Genomic DNA, 19,630 nt, shown 5'->3' with positions numbered 1-19,630 from the left:
ACCTCACTCTTCTCGTACATGTCCTGTACCACCCTCAAATATTTCCTGGCCACTCCTGACTCCCTCATGCAGTACCACAATTCCTCTCTTGGCACCCTATTTTATGCTTCCTCTAGATCCACAAAGACACAGTGCAACTCCTGCTTTCTCTGTACTTCTCCATCAACACTCTCAAAGCAAATGTCATGTGTGTAATGTTGCTTCAGCATGAAGCCATTCTGCTGCTCACTGAGCATCACTTTTTTTTTCAGACTTGTTTCAACAACTCTTTCCCATACCTTCATGACATGGCTCATCAGCTTTATCCCCTGTAGTCACTACAGCTTGTCACCCTTGTTCTTGAAAATCTGTAACAGTACATTTCTTCTCCATTTCTCAGGCATATCTTCCGTCCTTATTTGTGAGACTACAACTTCAACGCTGCAGCTATTTTACAAGGAAACCACACTGCAAAAAAGAATCCATCCATCCATCCATCCATCCAAGCATTCATCCATCCATCCATTCATCCAGCCAGTCAGCTGTTATTGATAAGCAATAACATGTGTAAATCATGTCTGACACTAATTCTTTATTGTAACTCTGGGAAGTTACTGGGGAGAAGAGCTGTATAGCAATGCTAAATAAGTGTTACCTACTTTCTTTTAGTGGTTTTTAGCTGTTAAATTTGACTAATCATTACCCAAAGCACAAGGCAAAATATATATCTGAAAACCGAAACTCATTTACATCAATTAACTGAGTCGATTCTTTAGGCTAGTTTTTTCACTGTGCGTGTGAAAAGGTAAATGTCCTCCAGCTCAGGCTCACATACCTTAAGTGGCCTATTAGAGGAATTACAGAGGGCATGTGGGGAAGACAGAAGAGAGACAATCCTTCAGAGTGCAGCAACGAGGGGCCCCGCAGTGAATAAAGATGAGGAGACAGGGAGGACACACATCCCTTTACAGTGACAAATGAAATAGGGAGCGCAGCAACTGAGGGATTTCCTCTTACCCTGACATGCAAGGTTTCCTCCCGATAACGGAAAAAGTACAACGAATTTGTCATTTAAAAAATATTTCAAGTATTTTATTCTGTTTTTTTTAAACCCCTTCTTTAAAGTTTATACAGAATGGATGTGTGTATGTATTTGTCAGCTCCCAGTTACCATGCGACTATCTGTTCTGTTTGTTTTTGCTATTTTCTTTGTTGTTTTTTGGTCATTATTTTATACCATTAAAGTGTGTTCGCTCTTTTGAACTTTAAAATAATACAGCACCACACAGAGGTCCCTTTAATGGGTAAATGCGGTTTGATGCATGCCACAGGTTCCAGCAAGTAATTTGACTGGAGAGAGGTAAAAATGTGTGCATGATAATAGTGCTGAAAGCAGAGTGGGTATATTGATTTAGATCTAGCTTGACAAATCCAATTTTCCCATGCACACCCCACTGAGATTTGAGACAAACCCTTCAGAAACCTCATTTATCACAGGGGCTTTAGAGAGATTTAATGTGATGACATGCTCCTTCAGTAGCATGTACAGTTACATTTTTGTCCATGGTCACTTTCTTTCACAGGAATAATCCAAAATAAGAGCAAACCCATTAAAAAAGCTGAGAAGATGAAAATCTAATTATTAGCCTGTACAATATAGCACTGATCTCATGCACGTATGACTCCAATCTGCATGCAAAATGTAGGATACATGTGGGCTTGATCATTCACATCATGAATCAGGGTTTTTTTGACTACTATTGTCGTCTCTGACTAGTCAACCAGTCGGTTCCACAGCTTTAATCCACTTCTTTTTGTGCTTGTGTGTGTTTTTTGTGTCTGTACACGTTTACGTGCATTCATTTTACATGAAAACCATTTCCCCACTTATCCCACTCAGGAGAATTTGCCATCAAGAATCCAATTAGACTCGCAGTCTAGCAACAATAGTTCTCCAGGAAAATCCTGAAAAGGTAAATTATTTGGAGGGAAGGTACGGCAGATTTGTGGTGGCTCACTGGGTTGCGGATCCTGAATTTCATTTTCATAAGGAAACTTACCCGCTTGGCTTCTGGGGTTCTGAACGGCTGATTGCAGTGCATCCTGTCCGACAATGCATAATTTTCCACCCTGCAGGTTTCCTGCTGCCCACACACCTCTTTTTCTTTTTAAATGTAAAGCTGTTTTGGTGTTGATACCGCTGAGAATGACTCTACAGAATTAAGGCAACAAAGAAAGTTCTGTTTGTACAAAGTTTGTACTTTGATGGAAAACAGTGAAGATGTTAACTGATAGCCTCACCTTTTGCCACATCCATAATCTGGCGTGTTTATCCATTTGTGTCCTTCTTCACTTTAGTGCTTTTATGCAACATATTCGTTGTAATCACTTGGCAGAACATGACAGCCTCTTTGCATGTCCTCTTAAATACCTCCAAGAGGAGTTTTTCTAGTGTATTTCTCTTGGTGAGACACTCGTGACAACAGTCCAGTCAGAACCTGGAGGCGGTCTGTTGTAAGTGCTCTGGGCTGTTGTACTTTGCCGCAGTTCTGCATTGTTATACCTCTCAAATCCACTCACCTTCAGAACAGCGCAGAGAGCTCAAGGGCAGCCAAAGGAGTGAAATTACAAAAAAACATATTGTAACTTTTCAACAAGATAAATGGTACAGGAGGAAGAAAGTAGACTTTGGGGATTTTTAGCCAAACACGTTGCTTTTGTTTTTTTCCAGAAAGTACTTACTAATAGAGAAAGAGACTATGCATCTCTCAGATGACGGAGCTTATCTCTTTAAAACATCTTCTTGTTTGCAGTCAGTCAGCTGCAGTCTCCACTTTTTATATTCAACATATGCGTGTTTAATTTTCCATTATTTGTTTATAAATCAAGCAAAATTAATTATATCCTTTGAATGCCTGACGGAGAACCACGAGCCATTACAGAGTTTTTCTTCTCAAATTGACTTTATTCCTTAAAGACCACAAACAAATCAACAGCAGGAAGAGATGCTGCAGTGGTTTGTTAATTGCTGGGAAAAAGCTGATTTGACAGCTTTACATCCCGCGAGTTGCATCCCCATTAGCTGCAAATCCCTTGAAGCAGCAAATGTCACGGGCAAGTAGTTTTTCCCGTAAACCCAGGGCTCTGGAGTAAAATCCAGTATGTCAGAAAAACAGCCACAATCCAGATTTTTACTGTAGTCTCAATATCTTCAATAAAAACGAGGAAGTCGGAAAGTAGGAATACACAATGCTGCTTTTATGATGAAGGATAAGCTACAGAAAAAAAAATCTTCGGATGATATCAATTCCTGGTAAAGGTACACCTTTTCTCCAGACTTGACTCATTTAAGGCCCATTGAGAGTTTGAACAGGACAGTGAAAGAAATCTCTCCCCTCAACTCATTAATCACACAGACAGCTTCCTATAGGCTCTGAGTCTCACCGTATGCTCTCTTTTCTGTCCAATTACTCCATTTGAAGTAACGCTCTTCCTTTTGGTCTTAATCTGTTGAGGGTTTTTGTGGGGTTTTTGTGTTTGTTTGTTTTTATTGAGTAGTTTGTGAAATGTCTCATGGGGAATGGCCTCACAGCTCAAATGTATTCTCATCACAAACTGAATGCAACTACCAGTTAGGCACAGAAAGAGGAGCCAAAAACACAACTCAGGAGACCAGCTAACAATTTACAAACTTGTTCTTCACTGAAGAGTAGAAAGGTTTGGTACACAGGTGATTGGTCCATTCAGGCTAACAAAACCAGAAGGAACAGGCAGAAGACAAAACAACCCACTAAGCAAGGCCAAACACACGGGAAGCCTGAAACGAAGGAAACGCTGCTGGAATGCTTGAGAGACAACTAGATTACCTGGATTAAGGTGTAGGGGAGGGAAGAGTTTATATAGAAGGGAAAGAAAATTCGATACAGGTGCAGAACACTAGGATAGAGGAAGGTAAGAGCAAATAATGCAAAAGGAAAAAACAGAGCTTATGGATACGGACGAGCTTTTACACCACATCAGCAGAAGTGCTGAGGGAACTTTATGTCCTGGCGGGTCGGAGGACTACGAGGAAGAAAAGTGCTGCTGCAGTAGTCTATTCTGAACCCGATTTGATAAGGTGTATCAGCAGATTATTAAAAGTCAGTGCACCCTCGTGGTGCCGTTTATAGAAATAGCTGCAAAACCTTCTGACAGTTTTTGTTTTTATTAAGCTGCGCGTCATGATCCTATAGGTCGTCGCCCAGCGATGTGTGACATCTCACGCCCACATGTATCAAAATAAATGTTGCTCCCACAGGTATATCCCTTTGAGACAGGAAATAAATACCTGCATTATGTTGCCACAATACACTTCGTAACAGCATGAACCATCATTGTCAAGCACACAAATAATTATGCTTTAGTTCTCACGCAGTACTGAGATAAAATGTGCCATAAAACAAAAACGCCTGAAGAGTCATCAGAAATTAAACCGAAATAATGGCAATATGAAAACTTTACTGTTATTTTCATCTTATTGTTCTCTCTGGTGATGTTAAAGTTCACATGGTAGTTGATATATACTACAAAGTAGTCAGGTCTTATGGGAAAATGCAAATAAAATGACAAAAAAATGATCAGATCCTTCAAAAGTGCATGTACTGTAAAACGTCTAAACCAGAAGAGCTACAGAAACCTAAATCAACACACCTGAAATCTATTTAAAGCCTTTAACACCCCGCTGTTGTAATTTTTTTTTATCTAATTTGACTGAATTTACTGGTTTATTAAAAATTGATCTGTAAATAGTGGGCAGTTCTTCTACACTCAGCCAGATGTGCACTGGGGCATTGCAGCAAAACTGGCAACAATTTTAAACAGACTACACACGCTCTAAATTATTATCAATAACTGTAGGATCATCTTGGATCTCCTCATGCCCACATTTTAAAGGCCTGCAGTCAGAGAGCTAAACCATGTGTTCTTCTGCAGTCAGGTGAGTATCTTGTGTCTGCATCATGAAGATGACTAAAAACCGCATAGATGTCATCTGGTGAACACAGAAAGAATGGGAAATTTATGTTCGCTCCGAGGCAGAAGCTTTAGATTATGGCACAGTTGACTGATGCAGCATTTGCCCCTATTGGACATGATCAGATTACTTTTTCTCTCTTCGGATCCCCTCCTCCGAAGAGGGAGGTGGCGGCGTGTGGGGTGAAACCATCGGAGTTAGCAGCAGGGTTGCCTTTATGCTCCGCCACAAAGCAACATTTTATTACCACTGGCATCAGCAATGATACAGATAACTAATCTTTCATACAGGGAACAATTTTTTCCTGCTGCTGCTGCAAAGTGAGACAAAACTGCAACTTGGCTTTTGTCAAACCACGGTCAAGGCTTTGTGTCGACAGTGAGAACACGCTGGAGACTGTTTAATGGGCAAAACTGATGTCTAATCACAGAATCAGCCAATCAGCCATTGTGTGTGCTGACAGATGCCTTGTTGTACTCAATAAACATAAAAGTGTATCTGATTTGACACACATGCAAATCAGTGGAAACACTAATTAGATCTGAGCTGATGGGATACATGGGCATAAGTGACAATTCTCAGCTCAGCTTTATGATACCGCCATGACATTATGCTGTGACACTTCCTCCAGTCTGATCTCCATACACAGCAGTTTCCCATTATGTCTGCATAATAAAGTTGTAAAACATTTCAGGCTGGAGTCTGATTTTAGAAACAATGAGGTCGTGTCTCTAGAAGCTTTTATTACCCCACAATCACCATCACCACCTCCAGATAATCTTTAATATATTTTGATTGTTTAATTTTTTTAAATAAATTGACACGTGAATGCCATTTTATGTAATTTATGATTACTGAAGGTGCAGTCTTTGAGACCTCAGTTCACAAAAAACTTTGAGAACTGAGTAAGAAACTTTGGTAAACACTTGTTGAGCAGCTGCGTAAAAAAATGTCTGAAATGTGAAATGTTAATGTTTTCAGATAAATCAAATTAATTCAATATTGTTTTAGTAAAGAAATCAGACTTTATCACTGTCGCTCCTCCTTCTCATTCAGCTTCACCTTTGCAAGAATTCCAATTATTCAATATCCTCATGGATGGACTGGTTCTTATACAGCAGCTTTCTACTCTAATACAGCAAGCCTTAGTCATCCATTCACAAACATTCATGCAAGCACATCAAAGCAAGTGCCTTGTTAACATTCAAACTTTGGTGAGCGTATGTAAGAGTACCTTTTAGTTCTTGTAGCATTTTTACTTAAAGAACTAAAAGTATTTGTAGTATCATCCCCAAGAATACTTTGGTATGCAGACTGTAGCAGCCAAGACAAACCGTCCAATTAGATGATGACCTGCTCCACCTCCTGAGCTACAGCCACATAAATGCATGGTTTGCAACATTTAGTTTATTGTAACACCTTTAATACAGAGTTATTAGAACCAGGTACTTCACTTAATAAAGTGGAAACTACATAGGTGTATTATAGCAACTGCTGAAGTATAAAAACTGATTCTGAGTGATGAAAACATTCAGAATATAAACTAAGAGATAGAAATTCTCATAATGAGAAAATATCCAGTCTATTAATTTCTTTGATCTAACATTATTCAGTATATTTTTTTGTTTTACACCAAAAACAAAGAAACCAAGTGCTGAAAAGCCACAAAGTGATCCACTTCATTTTAGATACTAAGTGTAGAGTCCACGCCGGTTTTCAGCACCTTCAAGTTGCTAAAAAACTAAGCATGTGGTCTGAGTTAAATTAGAGCAGGATATAAAAATACAGCATGCGTGCTACAGGACATGATGTAGGCTGTACATTTCAGGATTTTTATACCTTCATGAACAAATACCTGGAAGTAAATACTAATGAACTTTACAGATGAGAGAAGGACACGATAAATATACTGCTTTATCCACCGGTGTATTCATACCGTCTGGAATAGCCAGTGGTTCTGATATGATGTATGAAATATAACCGCTTGAGAGTTTACAGTACTGGGACCAGTGTTTCCATCTGGAAATATTGCCCTTGTTCCATAAACATGTTCATCCAGGTGGACTCTTCTCCCCTCAGGATTTCTGTAATGAATGTAAATGCAACCAACCCCTGAGGTTGAAATAATTACCAGAACACATTTAAACAACCCCAGACATCCACCTGCCCCCCCATTTTCACTGCAACCCACTGTTTAATGACGTCCAATGTTCACTTTTCTTGTTTATTATTTCTGTGTTTCATCGAGGGAGTCAATGCACCCAAAGAGCAAGTTTCATTTTCCCGTTCTTCCCACAGAAATTACAGACAAAGCAGTGATGTACTAACTGATGAAACAAAAAATTATTATGTCCTCCGGGGAATGTGTAGCTTTGTGTGACTCCCCGACTGTGGGGAACATCTTCTAATGGCTTGTGTTTCGCAGGGAGACTGCAATTTAGCCTAGCATTCGATATTTGGGACTGCTGTTCATCACAATGAAGGTGTGCATTGTTGATATTACTAACGAAAACAAAAACTTACTGGAATGGGGTCAAAAAAGCAAAAAACTTACCAACACAGTGAAACTTGCAGCAGATTCTGATTGTCACATGTTGCATTAAATAAACTGAACTGGTTAGTTGAAAGTAGTAATTATAACTGAAAAAAGTTATTATTATATATTTTTTTGTCATTCTTATATTTAAACAACCAGTTATTTGACAGAGAGTTGTTTTTTTGAAAAGACTGTATGTAAAAGATGGACATGGCCACCATGACATCACACTCGCCTGGATTTAGATTGGCTGACATTCACACCATAAACAAACGGCACTGCGGCTCATTAGAAACCAGACCGAGACCACCTCTTCCAAATCTCCTCCAACCACCTTGGTACAGTTGTTTTGCTCTGCACCACAGTACGATTATTGTGTTCACACTTGCACAAGTGAACGGCACTGAGCGAGAAAATGAGTTTGATTTAAAACGGTCTAAACATTGCATGTGTGAAAACAACAGTTCAAGAACCAAAGGTCTTGCACCCTCCTGTCCACTTGAAGACCAAGGAGCTGGTGGTGGACTTCAGAAGGGATCAGCACAGAGACTACAAGCCCATTATCATCAATGGAGCTCCAGTGGAGAGGGTGCAGTCCTTCAAGTATCTTGGTGTCCACATCTCCTCAGACCTGACATGGGCTGCCCACATTCAGGTCCAGACCAAAAAGGCTAGGCAGCGCCTGTATCACCTACGACAACTGAGGAAGTTCAGGGTCTCTCCAAAGATCCTCAGGATTTTCTATACAGGCACTGTGGAGAGCATCCTCACACAGAACATGACATCGTGGTTTGGGAACAGCTGTGTGAAGGACCAAAAAGCTCTCCAGAGAGTGATCCGTACAGCAGAACGCTGCTGCAGGATTGCTCTCCCCCCGCTTCAGGACACCTACACCAGGAGTGCTGGACTAGAGCAGCGCAGATACTGAAGGACCCGTCCCATCCTGGCAACAAACTGTTCCAACTTCTGCAATCTGGTAGAAGGTTCCGCATCATCCGGGCAAGGACAGAGAGACTCAAGAGGAGCTTCTATCCCCAAGCCATCCGGGCCCTAAACACACACACCCGCCTGCTCACATCATCTCACATCATCTATAATTGACTGAGACAGGACTCTTCCAGACACTAAACCAAGGAACAATGTACATTTGAAATTCCTTTAATTTTAAATATGTTTATATTGTCTATCCTGTAAAATAGTCAGATGTCTATTCATATTAATGTACAGAATTCACCTGCTGGCTGCTGCACATTCACCCAATTTATATACTATATATATATATATATATATATACGTGAAATTTCACTGTGTGTCATACTTGTATAACTATGCATGTGACAAATAAAGAACCTTGAACCTTGAAAGAATATAACCTTGAGTACTTAATTTTTCACACTTGGGAGTTCATTCACACCTGATTATGCGGTAGTTGCAAATGCCAGTTTATACAATTTACAGTGTAGGGTGTTACTGAGAGTGGCATCACCTCATTATTTGGTAGCACTATGGTGCACTTGGACAGCTTTTCTAGAAGTTATTTGTCTTTTTAAAATCTGTTGGGATTGCATATGACAACACTCACCAGATCAAAAGATTTGTGACACTTCGTCCTGAGTGGACAGACATGCACATGGACATCTGCCCACAACACAGAGGAGTCATTATTCTTATATTATTCTACAGGTTGAAGTGAGTCCACCTGGAGAACAAGACTGGTGCCCATTAGTAAAGGCAATGTAACATCTGCTTGGACAGATCCACACAGCCTCAACAAACTGGAGGGAATAAGAATTTCCACAGCCTTGTGCTTACCCTCAGTTGAACCTAAGTAGATGCTAGCATACTCACAAATAGGTATTTGTAAAACTTGGATATGACTTACAAATGAAGGATGATACATTTGTAGTCAGTTAACAACTGTCAGATAACACTTACCAGACCCTTCACAGTCAGGATGGACTATTGACAGCAGAAGTCAGTGGATTCTATGTGGATAACACCTCCAAGGGAAATTATACAAGCAATTGATAAAATGCAGCTTTGAAAGACCGTACATACATCACTGGAAGTGTTTCAATGACGCGTTCCTAAGCATTTTGTAGTATGTGGACACGATACTCTAATGGTCTGCAGACAAGTTTGTGTATATAAAAAAAGCATATATATCATATTATATCATTTGTATGTATCATGATTTAAGCAGGTGGAACAAGGCACTGCTTTTAATTGAATTTACCAGATCACAAGTGTGGCTGGGTTTTAGCAAAATGCTAAAAAAAGAAAGAAAAAAAGCACATTTGACAGTGAAAAGCAAAAATTGAATGAAAATGTCCTGAGGAAACTTTTTCTCTGTTTTGTCGCTCAAACCTGAAAACTGAAACAGTTTCTCACAAAAATAACCTGAGTGCAAGTTATTGTATATCCTGAGTCTGGCACATAAAAACTCATTCCTTCTCATATTTATGTTGACTGTACTGTAATAAAAACAGTTAATCAAAATATAATTGGTACTTTAAAATAAATTCAGAAAAATTGCATAGTTCTAACTCTTATTGAGCCTCCCTGCAAACTGACTGCCAGTGGATGTTGTGGGTGTCAGACAGAACTGGATAATTGTCATAAAGTTGTTTTTGTGACAGCTCTCTTCTTTGGAAAAATGAATCCAGATTCTCCATCACGGCCAAAAAGTTAGCTCAGTGGATTGTATCACAGCTTTAGTGTTTGCACAGTAGATCATGACCACAGCTCATGTGTCATAAAACCTAATCTTAACCTTTTTGGATCATTAATTTTCCCCAAATCTCCAAGCATCCACAGAAACCTAAGGAAACTCAAGGATACAGTTCTCTCTGTGCTGTACTGAGTTTCTCCAAAGACACCCGTGTTACCTTAGATGTTAAATCTAACTTGCATGTCTTTGTGGTTCGAGTGCTATAAATGTGGTTTGTATGGTAGAGTGCTTTGAGTGGTCAGTAAGTGCTATAATACTTGATGTATAATGCATTGGTGGTATCACATCCAGTAACAGCCATCTCTTCACATTGATTGAGAAGGTCATTTTTGTAGTCTAACATTTAAAAATTATAACTTGTGGTTTATTCGATTTATTCAGGTTTAGATGTAGCCTGCTCAGCTTCTGTGCCACAGCCAGTTAATGACACAACAGCTCAAATCCCCTGTGCTGTAAATCTCATATCCTTCAGTGGTTAACTTAAAAATACACCATGACAGGTACTGATATTTTATTTATAGCTATGTTGTCGGTCTTTTGACAATGGCGTGACTCCCTGATCTTTCGGTGAACCCTTGAAACTCGTGTGGACATTTTGATCTCATATCACATTGCTGTGTTTGGTACTTTCTGATGTTTGGTGGCATTTTAAGATTTTTAAGATGACTGTTTCACTGTTTGAACTGATGTATTACAAATAAAACTGGGCTGGATTGAATTCCACTGATAACTTTACCCCAAATTTCACCATGGGGGTACCGCAGGCTCCAGCTCCCCATCGACTAATAATCAAACTGCTCAGTAATCGTTGGTGATCAAAGCCGTGAACTCAACTGTGAGCCTCCACACAGTTCCGATGTTTTTAAATCAGAAAATGATGTTTGGTATCTGTGCAAGTGCTGAAATCACACAGGGTCAGTGGGAAGAACAGGACTTTTGTGAAGCAGTCAAAAATAGCAGCCACAACAGTTCTGATACCTTGAAGATGATGTGGATGAGGAGATCAGAAAAACTGAAAGCATATTAAAAAAGGAAAGTTTCTTTTTTATTTTTATGGGCAAGCCAAAGGTCTCCAGATGTTTGAATTATGTGATAAGCATGCTCAAACTGAGATGGTCATCTGGAAGTTTTAGGGGTGTAATAAACAAAAGGGGCGGTCAGAAGCAAATTCATCCATATCTATTTTACTGGATCAATAGAAACTCATATACTAATAAATCACTGAGAATTGTTTTCCCAGCACACTCTTTAAGTATGTAGTCTTGACTCTCTTGAATGTTACATTTGATGGAAAATGGTTATTCATTTGTATTTGTAGGTGATTTCTGAAACTGGAGCCCTAAATTTTTACGCCAACCACTTACAAATATTGTGAATACCCTGGGGTTTAAAAGCTTGAGACTAGAAGCTAAACTTCCATCCCTGACCGCCTTTATATATAGCTGAACAGACCTACTGTTCTCATCTGAAGGGGGTTTCCAATGCCAGACACATTGCAGCCATTGTCTTGCCTATGCTGTGTTATGCAAGCTTTGATTAAAGGAAGGAGAACTGATGGTGGTGGCATGTGTTGTAGCTTTTGAATCAATGTTTTCATATTTAAATTTAATCAAAGATTCAACTGATTTCCGGTCTAGTTGAAAATACACGTACTCATGTAAAAGACACAGAAGACCAAAACCAACAGCACAGAGAAGGCGGAGAGACCAAAATTCAAAACCCTTTTATCCAGGCAGAGCTCATGCATGAGGGAGCTGTCAATGAGAGCAAATAGTCAAAAAGGCAAAGTTCAAACTACATCAAAAGGTCATACATGAGGAACAAACAACTGGAGAAAAGGGAAAAAAATTCAAATGAAAGATTCAAAGCTGATGAAGAACAAGTCTGCAGCCACACATACTTGCCTATTTCTTAAAATGGGGATTTACCACTTTTCTCTTCACGGGCGTTCTGTTTTGAAAAATATTTGCCACCACATGAATATACAAACTAAATATCTATGGTCCCGTAAAGAGCATGCCAAGGCAACAGGTGTTGTTATAGCCTTAACTGAATGGAAATGTGAGCCAACCAAGCCTGAGAATAACAATAACATACAATGACATTGAAAAAAAGAGAAAGATGCATACCTTTGACAGTGCTACAGACAACCTTTGTTTTATTTGTTTACACATAAACACAAAAATTGAGTTTTTGAAACTCTTCAGCCTCAAAGTTTTTCAAAAGCTCAAATTTTTAGTGCCTCAGAATATCTTTCATGTGGGGATAAAAGGCCAAAGCACTGATTTTTCTGTTACCTTTCTAAGAAAAAACCCACCAAAACAAACACACGCATGTGTAGCACAATATATTTGACATTAATTATTAGCCATAAAGCATTTCTGTGGTCTTTGGGGGGATTACCTTAATTATTAAGCACCTTGCAAAAAATCGAAAGCATTCATTTTGAAAACAATCTGAATTATTGAACACGTACAACCCATCAAACTGTTGAGAAGCATTGGTTTTCTTTAGCAGCAATTTTGAAGTGAAGAGTGTGTCAGCAGTATTGGTCAGACTGCGTGTGTCCTATATAAAAGAGTCAAGTCACATTGATTTTGATGGCACAACAAACGCTGACTGAAGTGCTTCACAACAATCAATAAAACAATTAGGAAAAATGAAATTACAAAACAGTGAGATAACAAAATGAGAAAAACATAAAGCATAATTAAAAGCAAAATGAAAACATAGTTATAAAAACAACCAATGCTGTTCAAAGAATACCACTAAACTGAAAAGGCTAAAGAGGAAATATGTTTTATGACAGATTTGAGATTTGATAACTGTTATTAAAGCAGAAAACCTGATCTGCTATTCGATGCTATTCAAAGGGTTCAGAGCTGTGACTGCAAAGGACCAACTGGCAGTAGAGGACAGTCTGGTGCTTGGCACTATTAACAGCTGCTGATAAGCTGACCCAGCTATTTGACATGAAGTATGATGCTATAACATCTCTAACAGATACTTAGGGGCAAGCCCACGTAAATCTTAAACCGCACAGACGGGCAAACTTGTTCCTTGTGAAACAGTAAAGACAGTTTCCTGCTGTTTAGCCACAGCAAGGCTCCAGTTTTAATGACACATATAACAAATTATTCAGCTCAATTTAATTTTATTTATCTAGTGTCATTTTATTCATACAGTCGCCTCAAGGTGCTTTATTGTAAGGAAATAACACAAAAATACAGAGAAAATCCTACTCAGATGACTCCCTATAAGCAAGCAGTTGGCGACAGTGGGAAGGAAAAACTCCCTTTTTACAGGAAGAAACCTACAAAACACACACTGTGGGAAACCAGAGAAAGGTGCGTGAATTACAGTTATTCCAGCACAGTAGAGGAAAGCACATCTATCACCTGGGCTTTTTCTTTTTCACAATGTCTGCTGTGAAAACTGTTCAACTTATAGCACTGACATCACTCGTCAGCTCGGTGGAACAGAGCTGCATGGTATGATAAGTCACATTCAGCTTTTAGTGACTGCAAGGTGACATTAATTTATAAACAAATGTGAACATCTGCTGTTTTAAGAGATGATGCAAATTAAAAATATCTGATTAACATAAATACCCACTCCCAGCACAAATTTGCCAGCATTTACTTTACTAAAAGGGAACAGAAATGCACATCCTTAATTAGCTAATAATATGTTGTTAAGTGATCTGACTGCATTCCACTGAAATATAGGAAATTTGGTTAAATAAATTGAATATCTGCCTCTTTCACTGAGCACTCACTCAGACAGATGGGTGACAGCAGCTGGTAAGTCAGTAAGCAAGCAAGAGTACAATAAATACTCTGTTTTAGGCTTTTTTAATTGATGTGGTTTAGTGTCATTTTTCTAAAAGTGAGGCTCTGTGTCATTTTAGCGCACTCTGTTATTGTTCGCTCCCAGGACAGTTAATAAGCCGTCTTTTCAGACTCCAGTTAATCATCATGGGCTGTCCAATAAGACTGACAGAGCTGCAGTGTCTCTCACTATTCTTCCCACACAAAACCTTATCCTGCGCTAAGAAAGGTGGGTGTGTTGCCATGCAGGGGTAGCTCCATCTTGTGGATCCGACCTTCGCTAAAGGAAAACTAATACAATGAAGAAAACTGAGGGATCCCTTCTCAGAATTCCCATTCACATACTCACAATCAAATCTATGCATGTGTATAAATGGGATCATTATTATAACGTGAATAAATATATGCACTGTATGTCCGTGTAGAATGTTTAAATGCATATAATCGTAGAACACTCGCAAAATAAGAGCATTATAATATTTTTAGGTTGTTAGTGCTGATTTTGGTGCCTGCCTTTAACACACCTTCATTGTGTCAACATCTCATGAAAAGGTTTGCAGATTTTCATGCATCGATGGTGAACTGATGACTGTGTAATGCTTATCTTCTTGCCAGTGACATGCACATGCCCAGAAACTGCTTTTGGAAAAGTCTCTCAAAGCTGGGATGCCTCCCTGCAATGTGAATCATGGACACTAAACAGTCAGGTGATGACACCACGGGAGATGGAGTTGGTTGGTTAGAGCTGCTTAGTGTAGCAACCCTCAATCATCAGTCAGTGCATAGAAAACAGTTTTAACTCAACCTTTAATGAAAGGACTGATTATTTTAAGGCTAGAATTATAATATAAATAAACCATCTTCGCACTCAGTTACATATACACAAGTGATTCTATCATTGTTTGACTAAAACAGTCATCATTATCTACTTCTTCTTGTAAATTTGTTTCTTTCTGTAAACTGAAATTGTCAAACAACAGTTTTTACACACAAACTCTGAGAAACAAGTCATGTAGCACTGGCGGGTTGAATAACAATGATAATCATTTAGATTCTGGTGGGGATTTGATGTATTTTAACACACCCGTAGCCTGATTTTTACCCCTTGCAGAGCAAAGCAGTGGTTTACTAAATTTTCTACTTGGTGGATTTTATTTTTTTGTTGTTGTCGTTAAAAAAGAGAAGTGATGAGGAAAATATCAGAGTGGCATCAGAATCAGAGACGACATCAGCGTGTCAAAAAAAACTTGTACTGCTGGGATTTGGTGTGAATTGTGAAGATTTATACTTGGGTGGGAGGTAGGAGGTGTTACAAGCATCAGAGGTGAACTGTATTAATTCTTAATCAGTGTGGATCCCTCCAGAGAAATAAGTATGTTTATGTGTAAGCCTGAGGAAAGTTTGGGCCCATGTACATTTACATTTGAGCACAACTTTTTTACAATCGCCTGCATTGTTAAAGCCTGCCAGCTTCTAAAGCTTTTAAACTTATGCCATGACAAAATATATTCTCATGCTATAACCTTGTACCTCTACCATCTCTTGGAAGTTTACATTAGAGTTATAAAGCTCATAATGCTACTCTTACAGATTTTCAAGCACTAAGTCTGCTCAGCGTTTCTGTAAAGTCACGGTGATTCTCATTGTTCACCAGCGCTGCCAGAAGCTTATGTTTTTTATTGGATGCCGTAACTCCACAGGGGATTTTTAGTATTCCTCTTCTCATAAATCTTTTTTCTAAGGCCACCGTGTCATCTGCAGTGAATCTAAGGTGTGCCCTCTTCCCCTACAGGCCTTGCATGGCTTTAGTTCCAGCTAAAAGGTGATATTCCTATAAAATGTGTCTATAACCATTTCCATTTTATCACCTCCTCTTATTTTCAGATATAAATGGTTTTTATTGTTTTGGAAGATTTATATGATAAGAGCATGTTAAATGTCAGATCATCTCTGGAGCCCATCAAAAAGAAATTTTTCCCTTAAACATGATTTTATTTAAACAGCTTTTTAAAGTCAAAGGGGATAAAATTGTACATTAAATCAGCAGAGATCATCTTTTTCCCCTACAGCTTTCAGGTAAATGTTACACTGTTGCCCTACACTTATCAACAGTCATAGCACCGAGGAGCTGACATTTAACCAAAGGGTAAAATTTGTAGTTTTTTGTCACAGCCTTGTAGAAGAGTTTTCTTTTTGCCTTAAGCTATTCTAGAAATGCAAACATGTGGTCCAAATCAAAATTGCTAGCAGATCTGCAACAGCCAGTCTTCTTGTTTTGAGTTCATGTGCTCTCTGCCGCACGCCTCGGGGTAAAGCATTAACCACCACATGGAACAGAGGGGCTGCATCTCTGTCTTAACCACCCACCGTTCTACTCACCCGTCGTAGATCAAAAGCCCCGCGTAAGCATTAGAGTAAGAATGCAGAAAAAATGCAAATCACAGCCACATTTTCATTTTAAAGTCTTTTGGATCTTAAACAACATGAATTCCATTTTTTCTCCAGCAGACAGCAAAGTCTGACTCAGAAATGCTTTTTTTTCTTCAGGTATTTGCACAAGGCTGGTTCCCTACAGACGGAAAACGCCACACATTTAAACCATGACTCACGCCTATGGTGAGACTTTTTTCTAGCAGGTTCAGTGTCTGTTACAGTTTACATTACCCAAGACATTATGACTCAGATTAAGAGCAAACATACAGTGTCTTTTTTAGATATGCATAGTTTTAAGATTAACATCAACCCCAGAAGAAGAGTGACCTAATCAGAGAATCATATAAATAATACATTTGAGCTGTTGTTCATCTGTTTGTGTTGCTCACTGTATGCCTCTCGTGTGCCTTGTTCCAACTGGGAAGACAGATGCTAACCTGCAGGCTATTAGTTGTAAATCATGGTGATCTTAGAATGGGTTTATATAAAATAAATACTTTAAATTTTATAAATTTAAAACACTGGTAGCATTTTGAGGGTGTCATGTTTGTCTGTGTTATTGAAGGCATTACATTTTGAAAAGACTGCTACAGAAAACTCATTTCAGCTCAGTGCCGCTGCCACACCGACAAAAGAACCGCTGTGTTAGAGGTCATCCTCTGGCAATTGTACGGACCTCTGTGCTCGGTTCAGTAGCACTGCACTGGTAAAACTGGCTCTGCTTCAGCTGCTGCAGCACAAAGACATTAATTACAACACAAGAAGCAGCTACGTTGGCAACAGTGTGTAACGCTCCAGCTTTCCCCCGCTGTGACATTCACTTTTAGGTATGCTGCCAAAGATTAAAGGGAAAGTAATTAAACTTCTCCTAGCAGAGACAAAATACTACCAGCCGGAAAACCTGATAGAACATACAGGACGAAATCTTATGTAAGTCTTGTTAGTTGTGTTTTCAATTGGCCTGAAGGAAAATCACAGTAAAACATGCTTAAAGAGTGCCCTCTTGAGTCCAAACTGTGATTTTGTATTTATCTGCACCTTTTGACAGGTTACAGCTTTTTAGATAGTAATCTTAAAAATAGCCAGCGTGTCTCTGCCCTGAACCCAAACTGGGAGCTCCTTTCGCAGAAGAGGAGCCTGATAGCAGAAGACTCTGTCTCCCATTGGAAATTTCAGGACCCACAACTAAACCTGCAAACTTGGAGTGAAGAGTAGGACATGCAATGAGGTCTATGAGATCTTTAAACCAAGGACCATGCATGTGAGGAGAAGGATTTTAAATTTAAGTCTAGATTTAACATGGAGCTCAAGAAGAGACTTAGGAAAATAGATTTCACTTTCTACATTTTGTTAATATTTCGTCCATCCATCCTTTCTTTTGCGCTTGGTTGTGGGGTGGCTGTTGCCTATCCCTGCTGTCATAGAGTGAGAGGCAGGGTACACCCTGGACAAATCACCAGTCTATCATTAATAAAAGAAATTCAGATAAAGATGTTTCCCACCTGTTTTCCTCATACAAAGATCTTTAAATTCATTCATGTATATTTTTCATTCAGTGTTTTAAGGAAGTGATGCAAAATACCACATCCACAAATGCAAATTTGGTGTTTCTGAATTTTATTTTCTGTTTTTAAGAATGAGTTAGTAAATATATGAGTACTATAAAATACTTATTAGACTTAAAGTTATTGTTCCTTTTTGACATTGCATTTGACATTGCAGGACTGAGTTTAGTGCATCTATCTTGGAATGTAATTTTTAAAATACCGCCTTATTTGTTTGTTTGTTTGTTTTTATCCCTCTTTGTGAGGATTCCTTGTGTTGTGTTTTTGTTGTTGTTTTGTATGTGCTTCTGTATACCACATGTGTTAAACTGTCTTCTCATTTCAACTGTCTTAGGCTGTAATATATCCCAAGCACGCTGCTATCTAAGGGGGCGCTGTAGCTAACTGAGCCCAGACTGGCCCTTTAAGTCTGACGTTTCAGATTTCCTCCACGTTGGCCGCACATGCGCAGATAGGCCTACCTGCAGAAAATTAGAAGCGAACAAGGAAGTCTGCCCCTGAGTACTGGATGATAGGCTGAATAAAAACAAAAAACCTCTCCGCCGGAAAGTCGACACTTGGTCACCAGTTTATATCGGCGTGACAAGATGTTTAAAAAACTCAAGCAGAAGCTAAACGAGGAGCAGTCTCCGCAGAGGAATGCGCAGTCACCTCAGCAGGCCCAGGTTAGTTGTTGTGGTGCTCGGAGCTAACTAGCTAAGTTAAGGTCTGTTGCAAAGACTTCACGGTTTGGAAGTGGTTGTCTAGTTATTTCTCATTAAGATAACTCAAGCTGACAGCTTAATAAGCTAACTTGAATTGTCAGTTCTTCCCTTTACTGTCTTGCAAACATTAGCACCGTGCTAAGTCCTTAAGTTAGCAGCTTAACTTAGCTGTCAGCGGTTGGAACAGCTGGAACTGGTAAATCCCGTTGTCCGAGTAGAAGAAAAGTCTCACTTCATACAGCTAATCATCAATTTGTTTGTAGCCAAAATGCCAGCCCGCATTTTTATACTCGCCAGTGACAACATGGGCGTGTCTGAGTTAATGCTTCTTGCATTAGCTGCCAGTGGATGTCAGCTGGAAGCTATATTTGACCCTTGCAAATCCTACTACTCCCAGGCGCCTCTATTAAAAACAATACAGAAGTAGCACACAGATTTCGAGTTGGAAGTTTGTCATTGGAAAAGCGCTAGAAACCTCATCAGATCCCTTGCTTTCCTCTTCTGTTAAAAAATGCGAATTGTTCTTTGAAATATGAAACTGCAAGTTTCTTTAAGCTCTCCTAAATATATGTGAAGGACTGAAGGTATGTGTCATAGTTTGGAGGTCCATCATAGTTCAGTTCCAAGTTCCATCCATCCATCCATCCATTCGCTTCCGCTTATCCTTTTCAGGGTCGCGGGGGGCACTGGAGCCTATCCCAGCTGTCATAGGGCGAAAGGCGGGGTACACCCTGGACAGGTCGCCAGTCTGTCGCAGGGCTAACACACAGGGACAAACAACCATTCACACTCACATTCACTCGCACATTCACACCTAGTGACAATTTGGATTATCCAATTA

The sequence above is a fragment of the Pundamilia nyererei genome, unplaced genomic scaffold, assembly GCF_000239375.1.
Source record: "Pundamilia nyererei isolate P.nyererei 1_Seehausen unplaced genomic scaffold, PunNye1.0 scaffold00073, whole genome shotgun sequence".
NCBI lineage: Eukaryota > Metazoa > Chordata > Actinopteri > Cichliformes > Cichlidae > Pundamilia > Pundamilia nyererei.
This window is presented reverse-complemented; position numbering follows the sequence as displayed.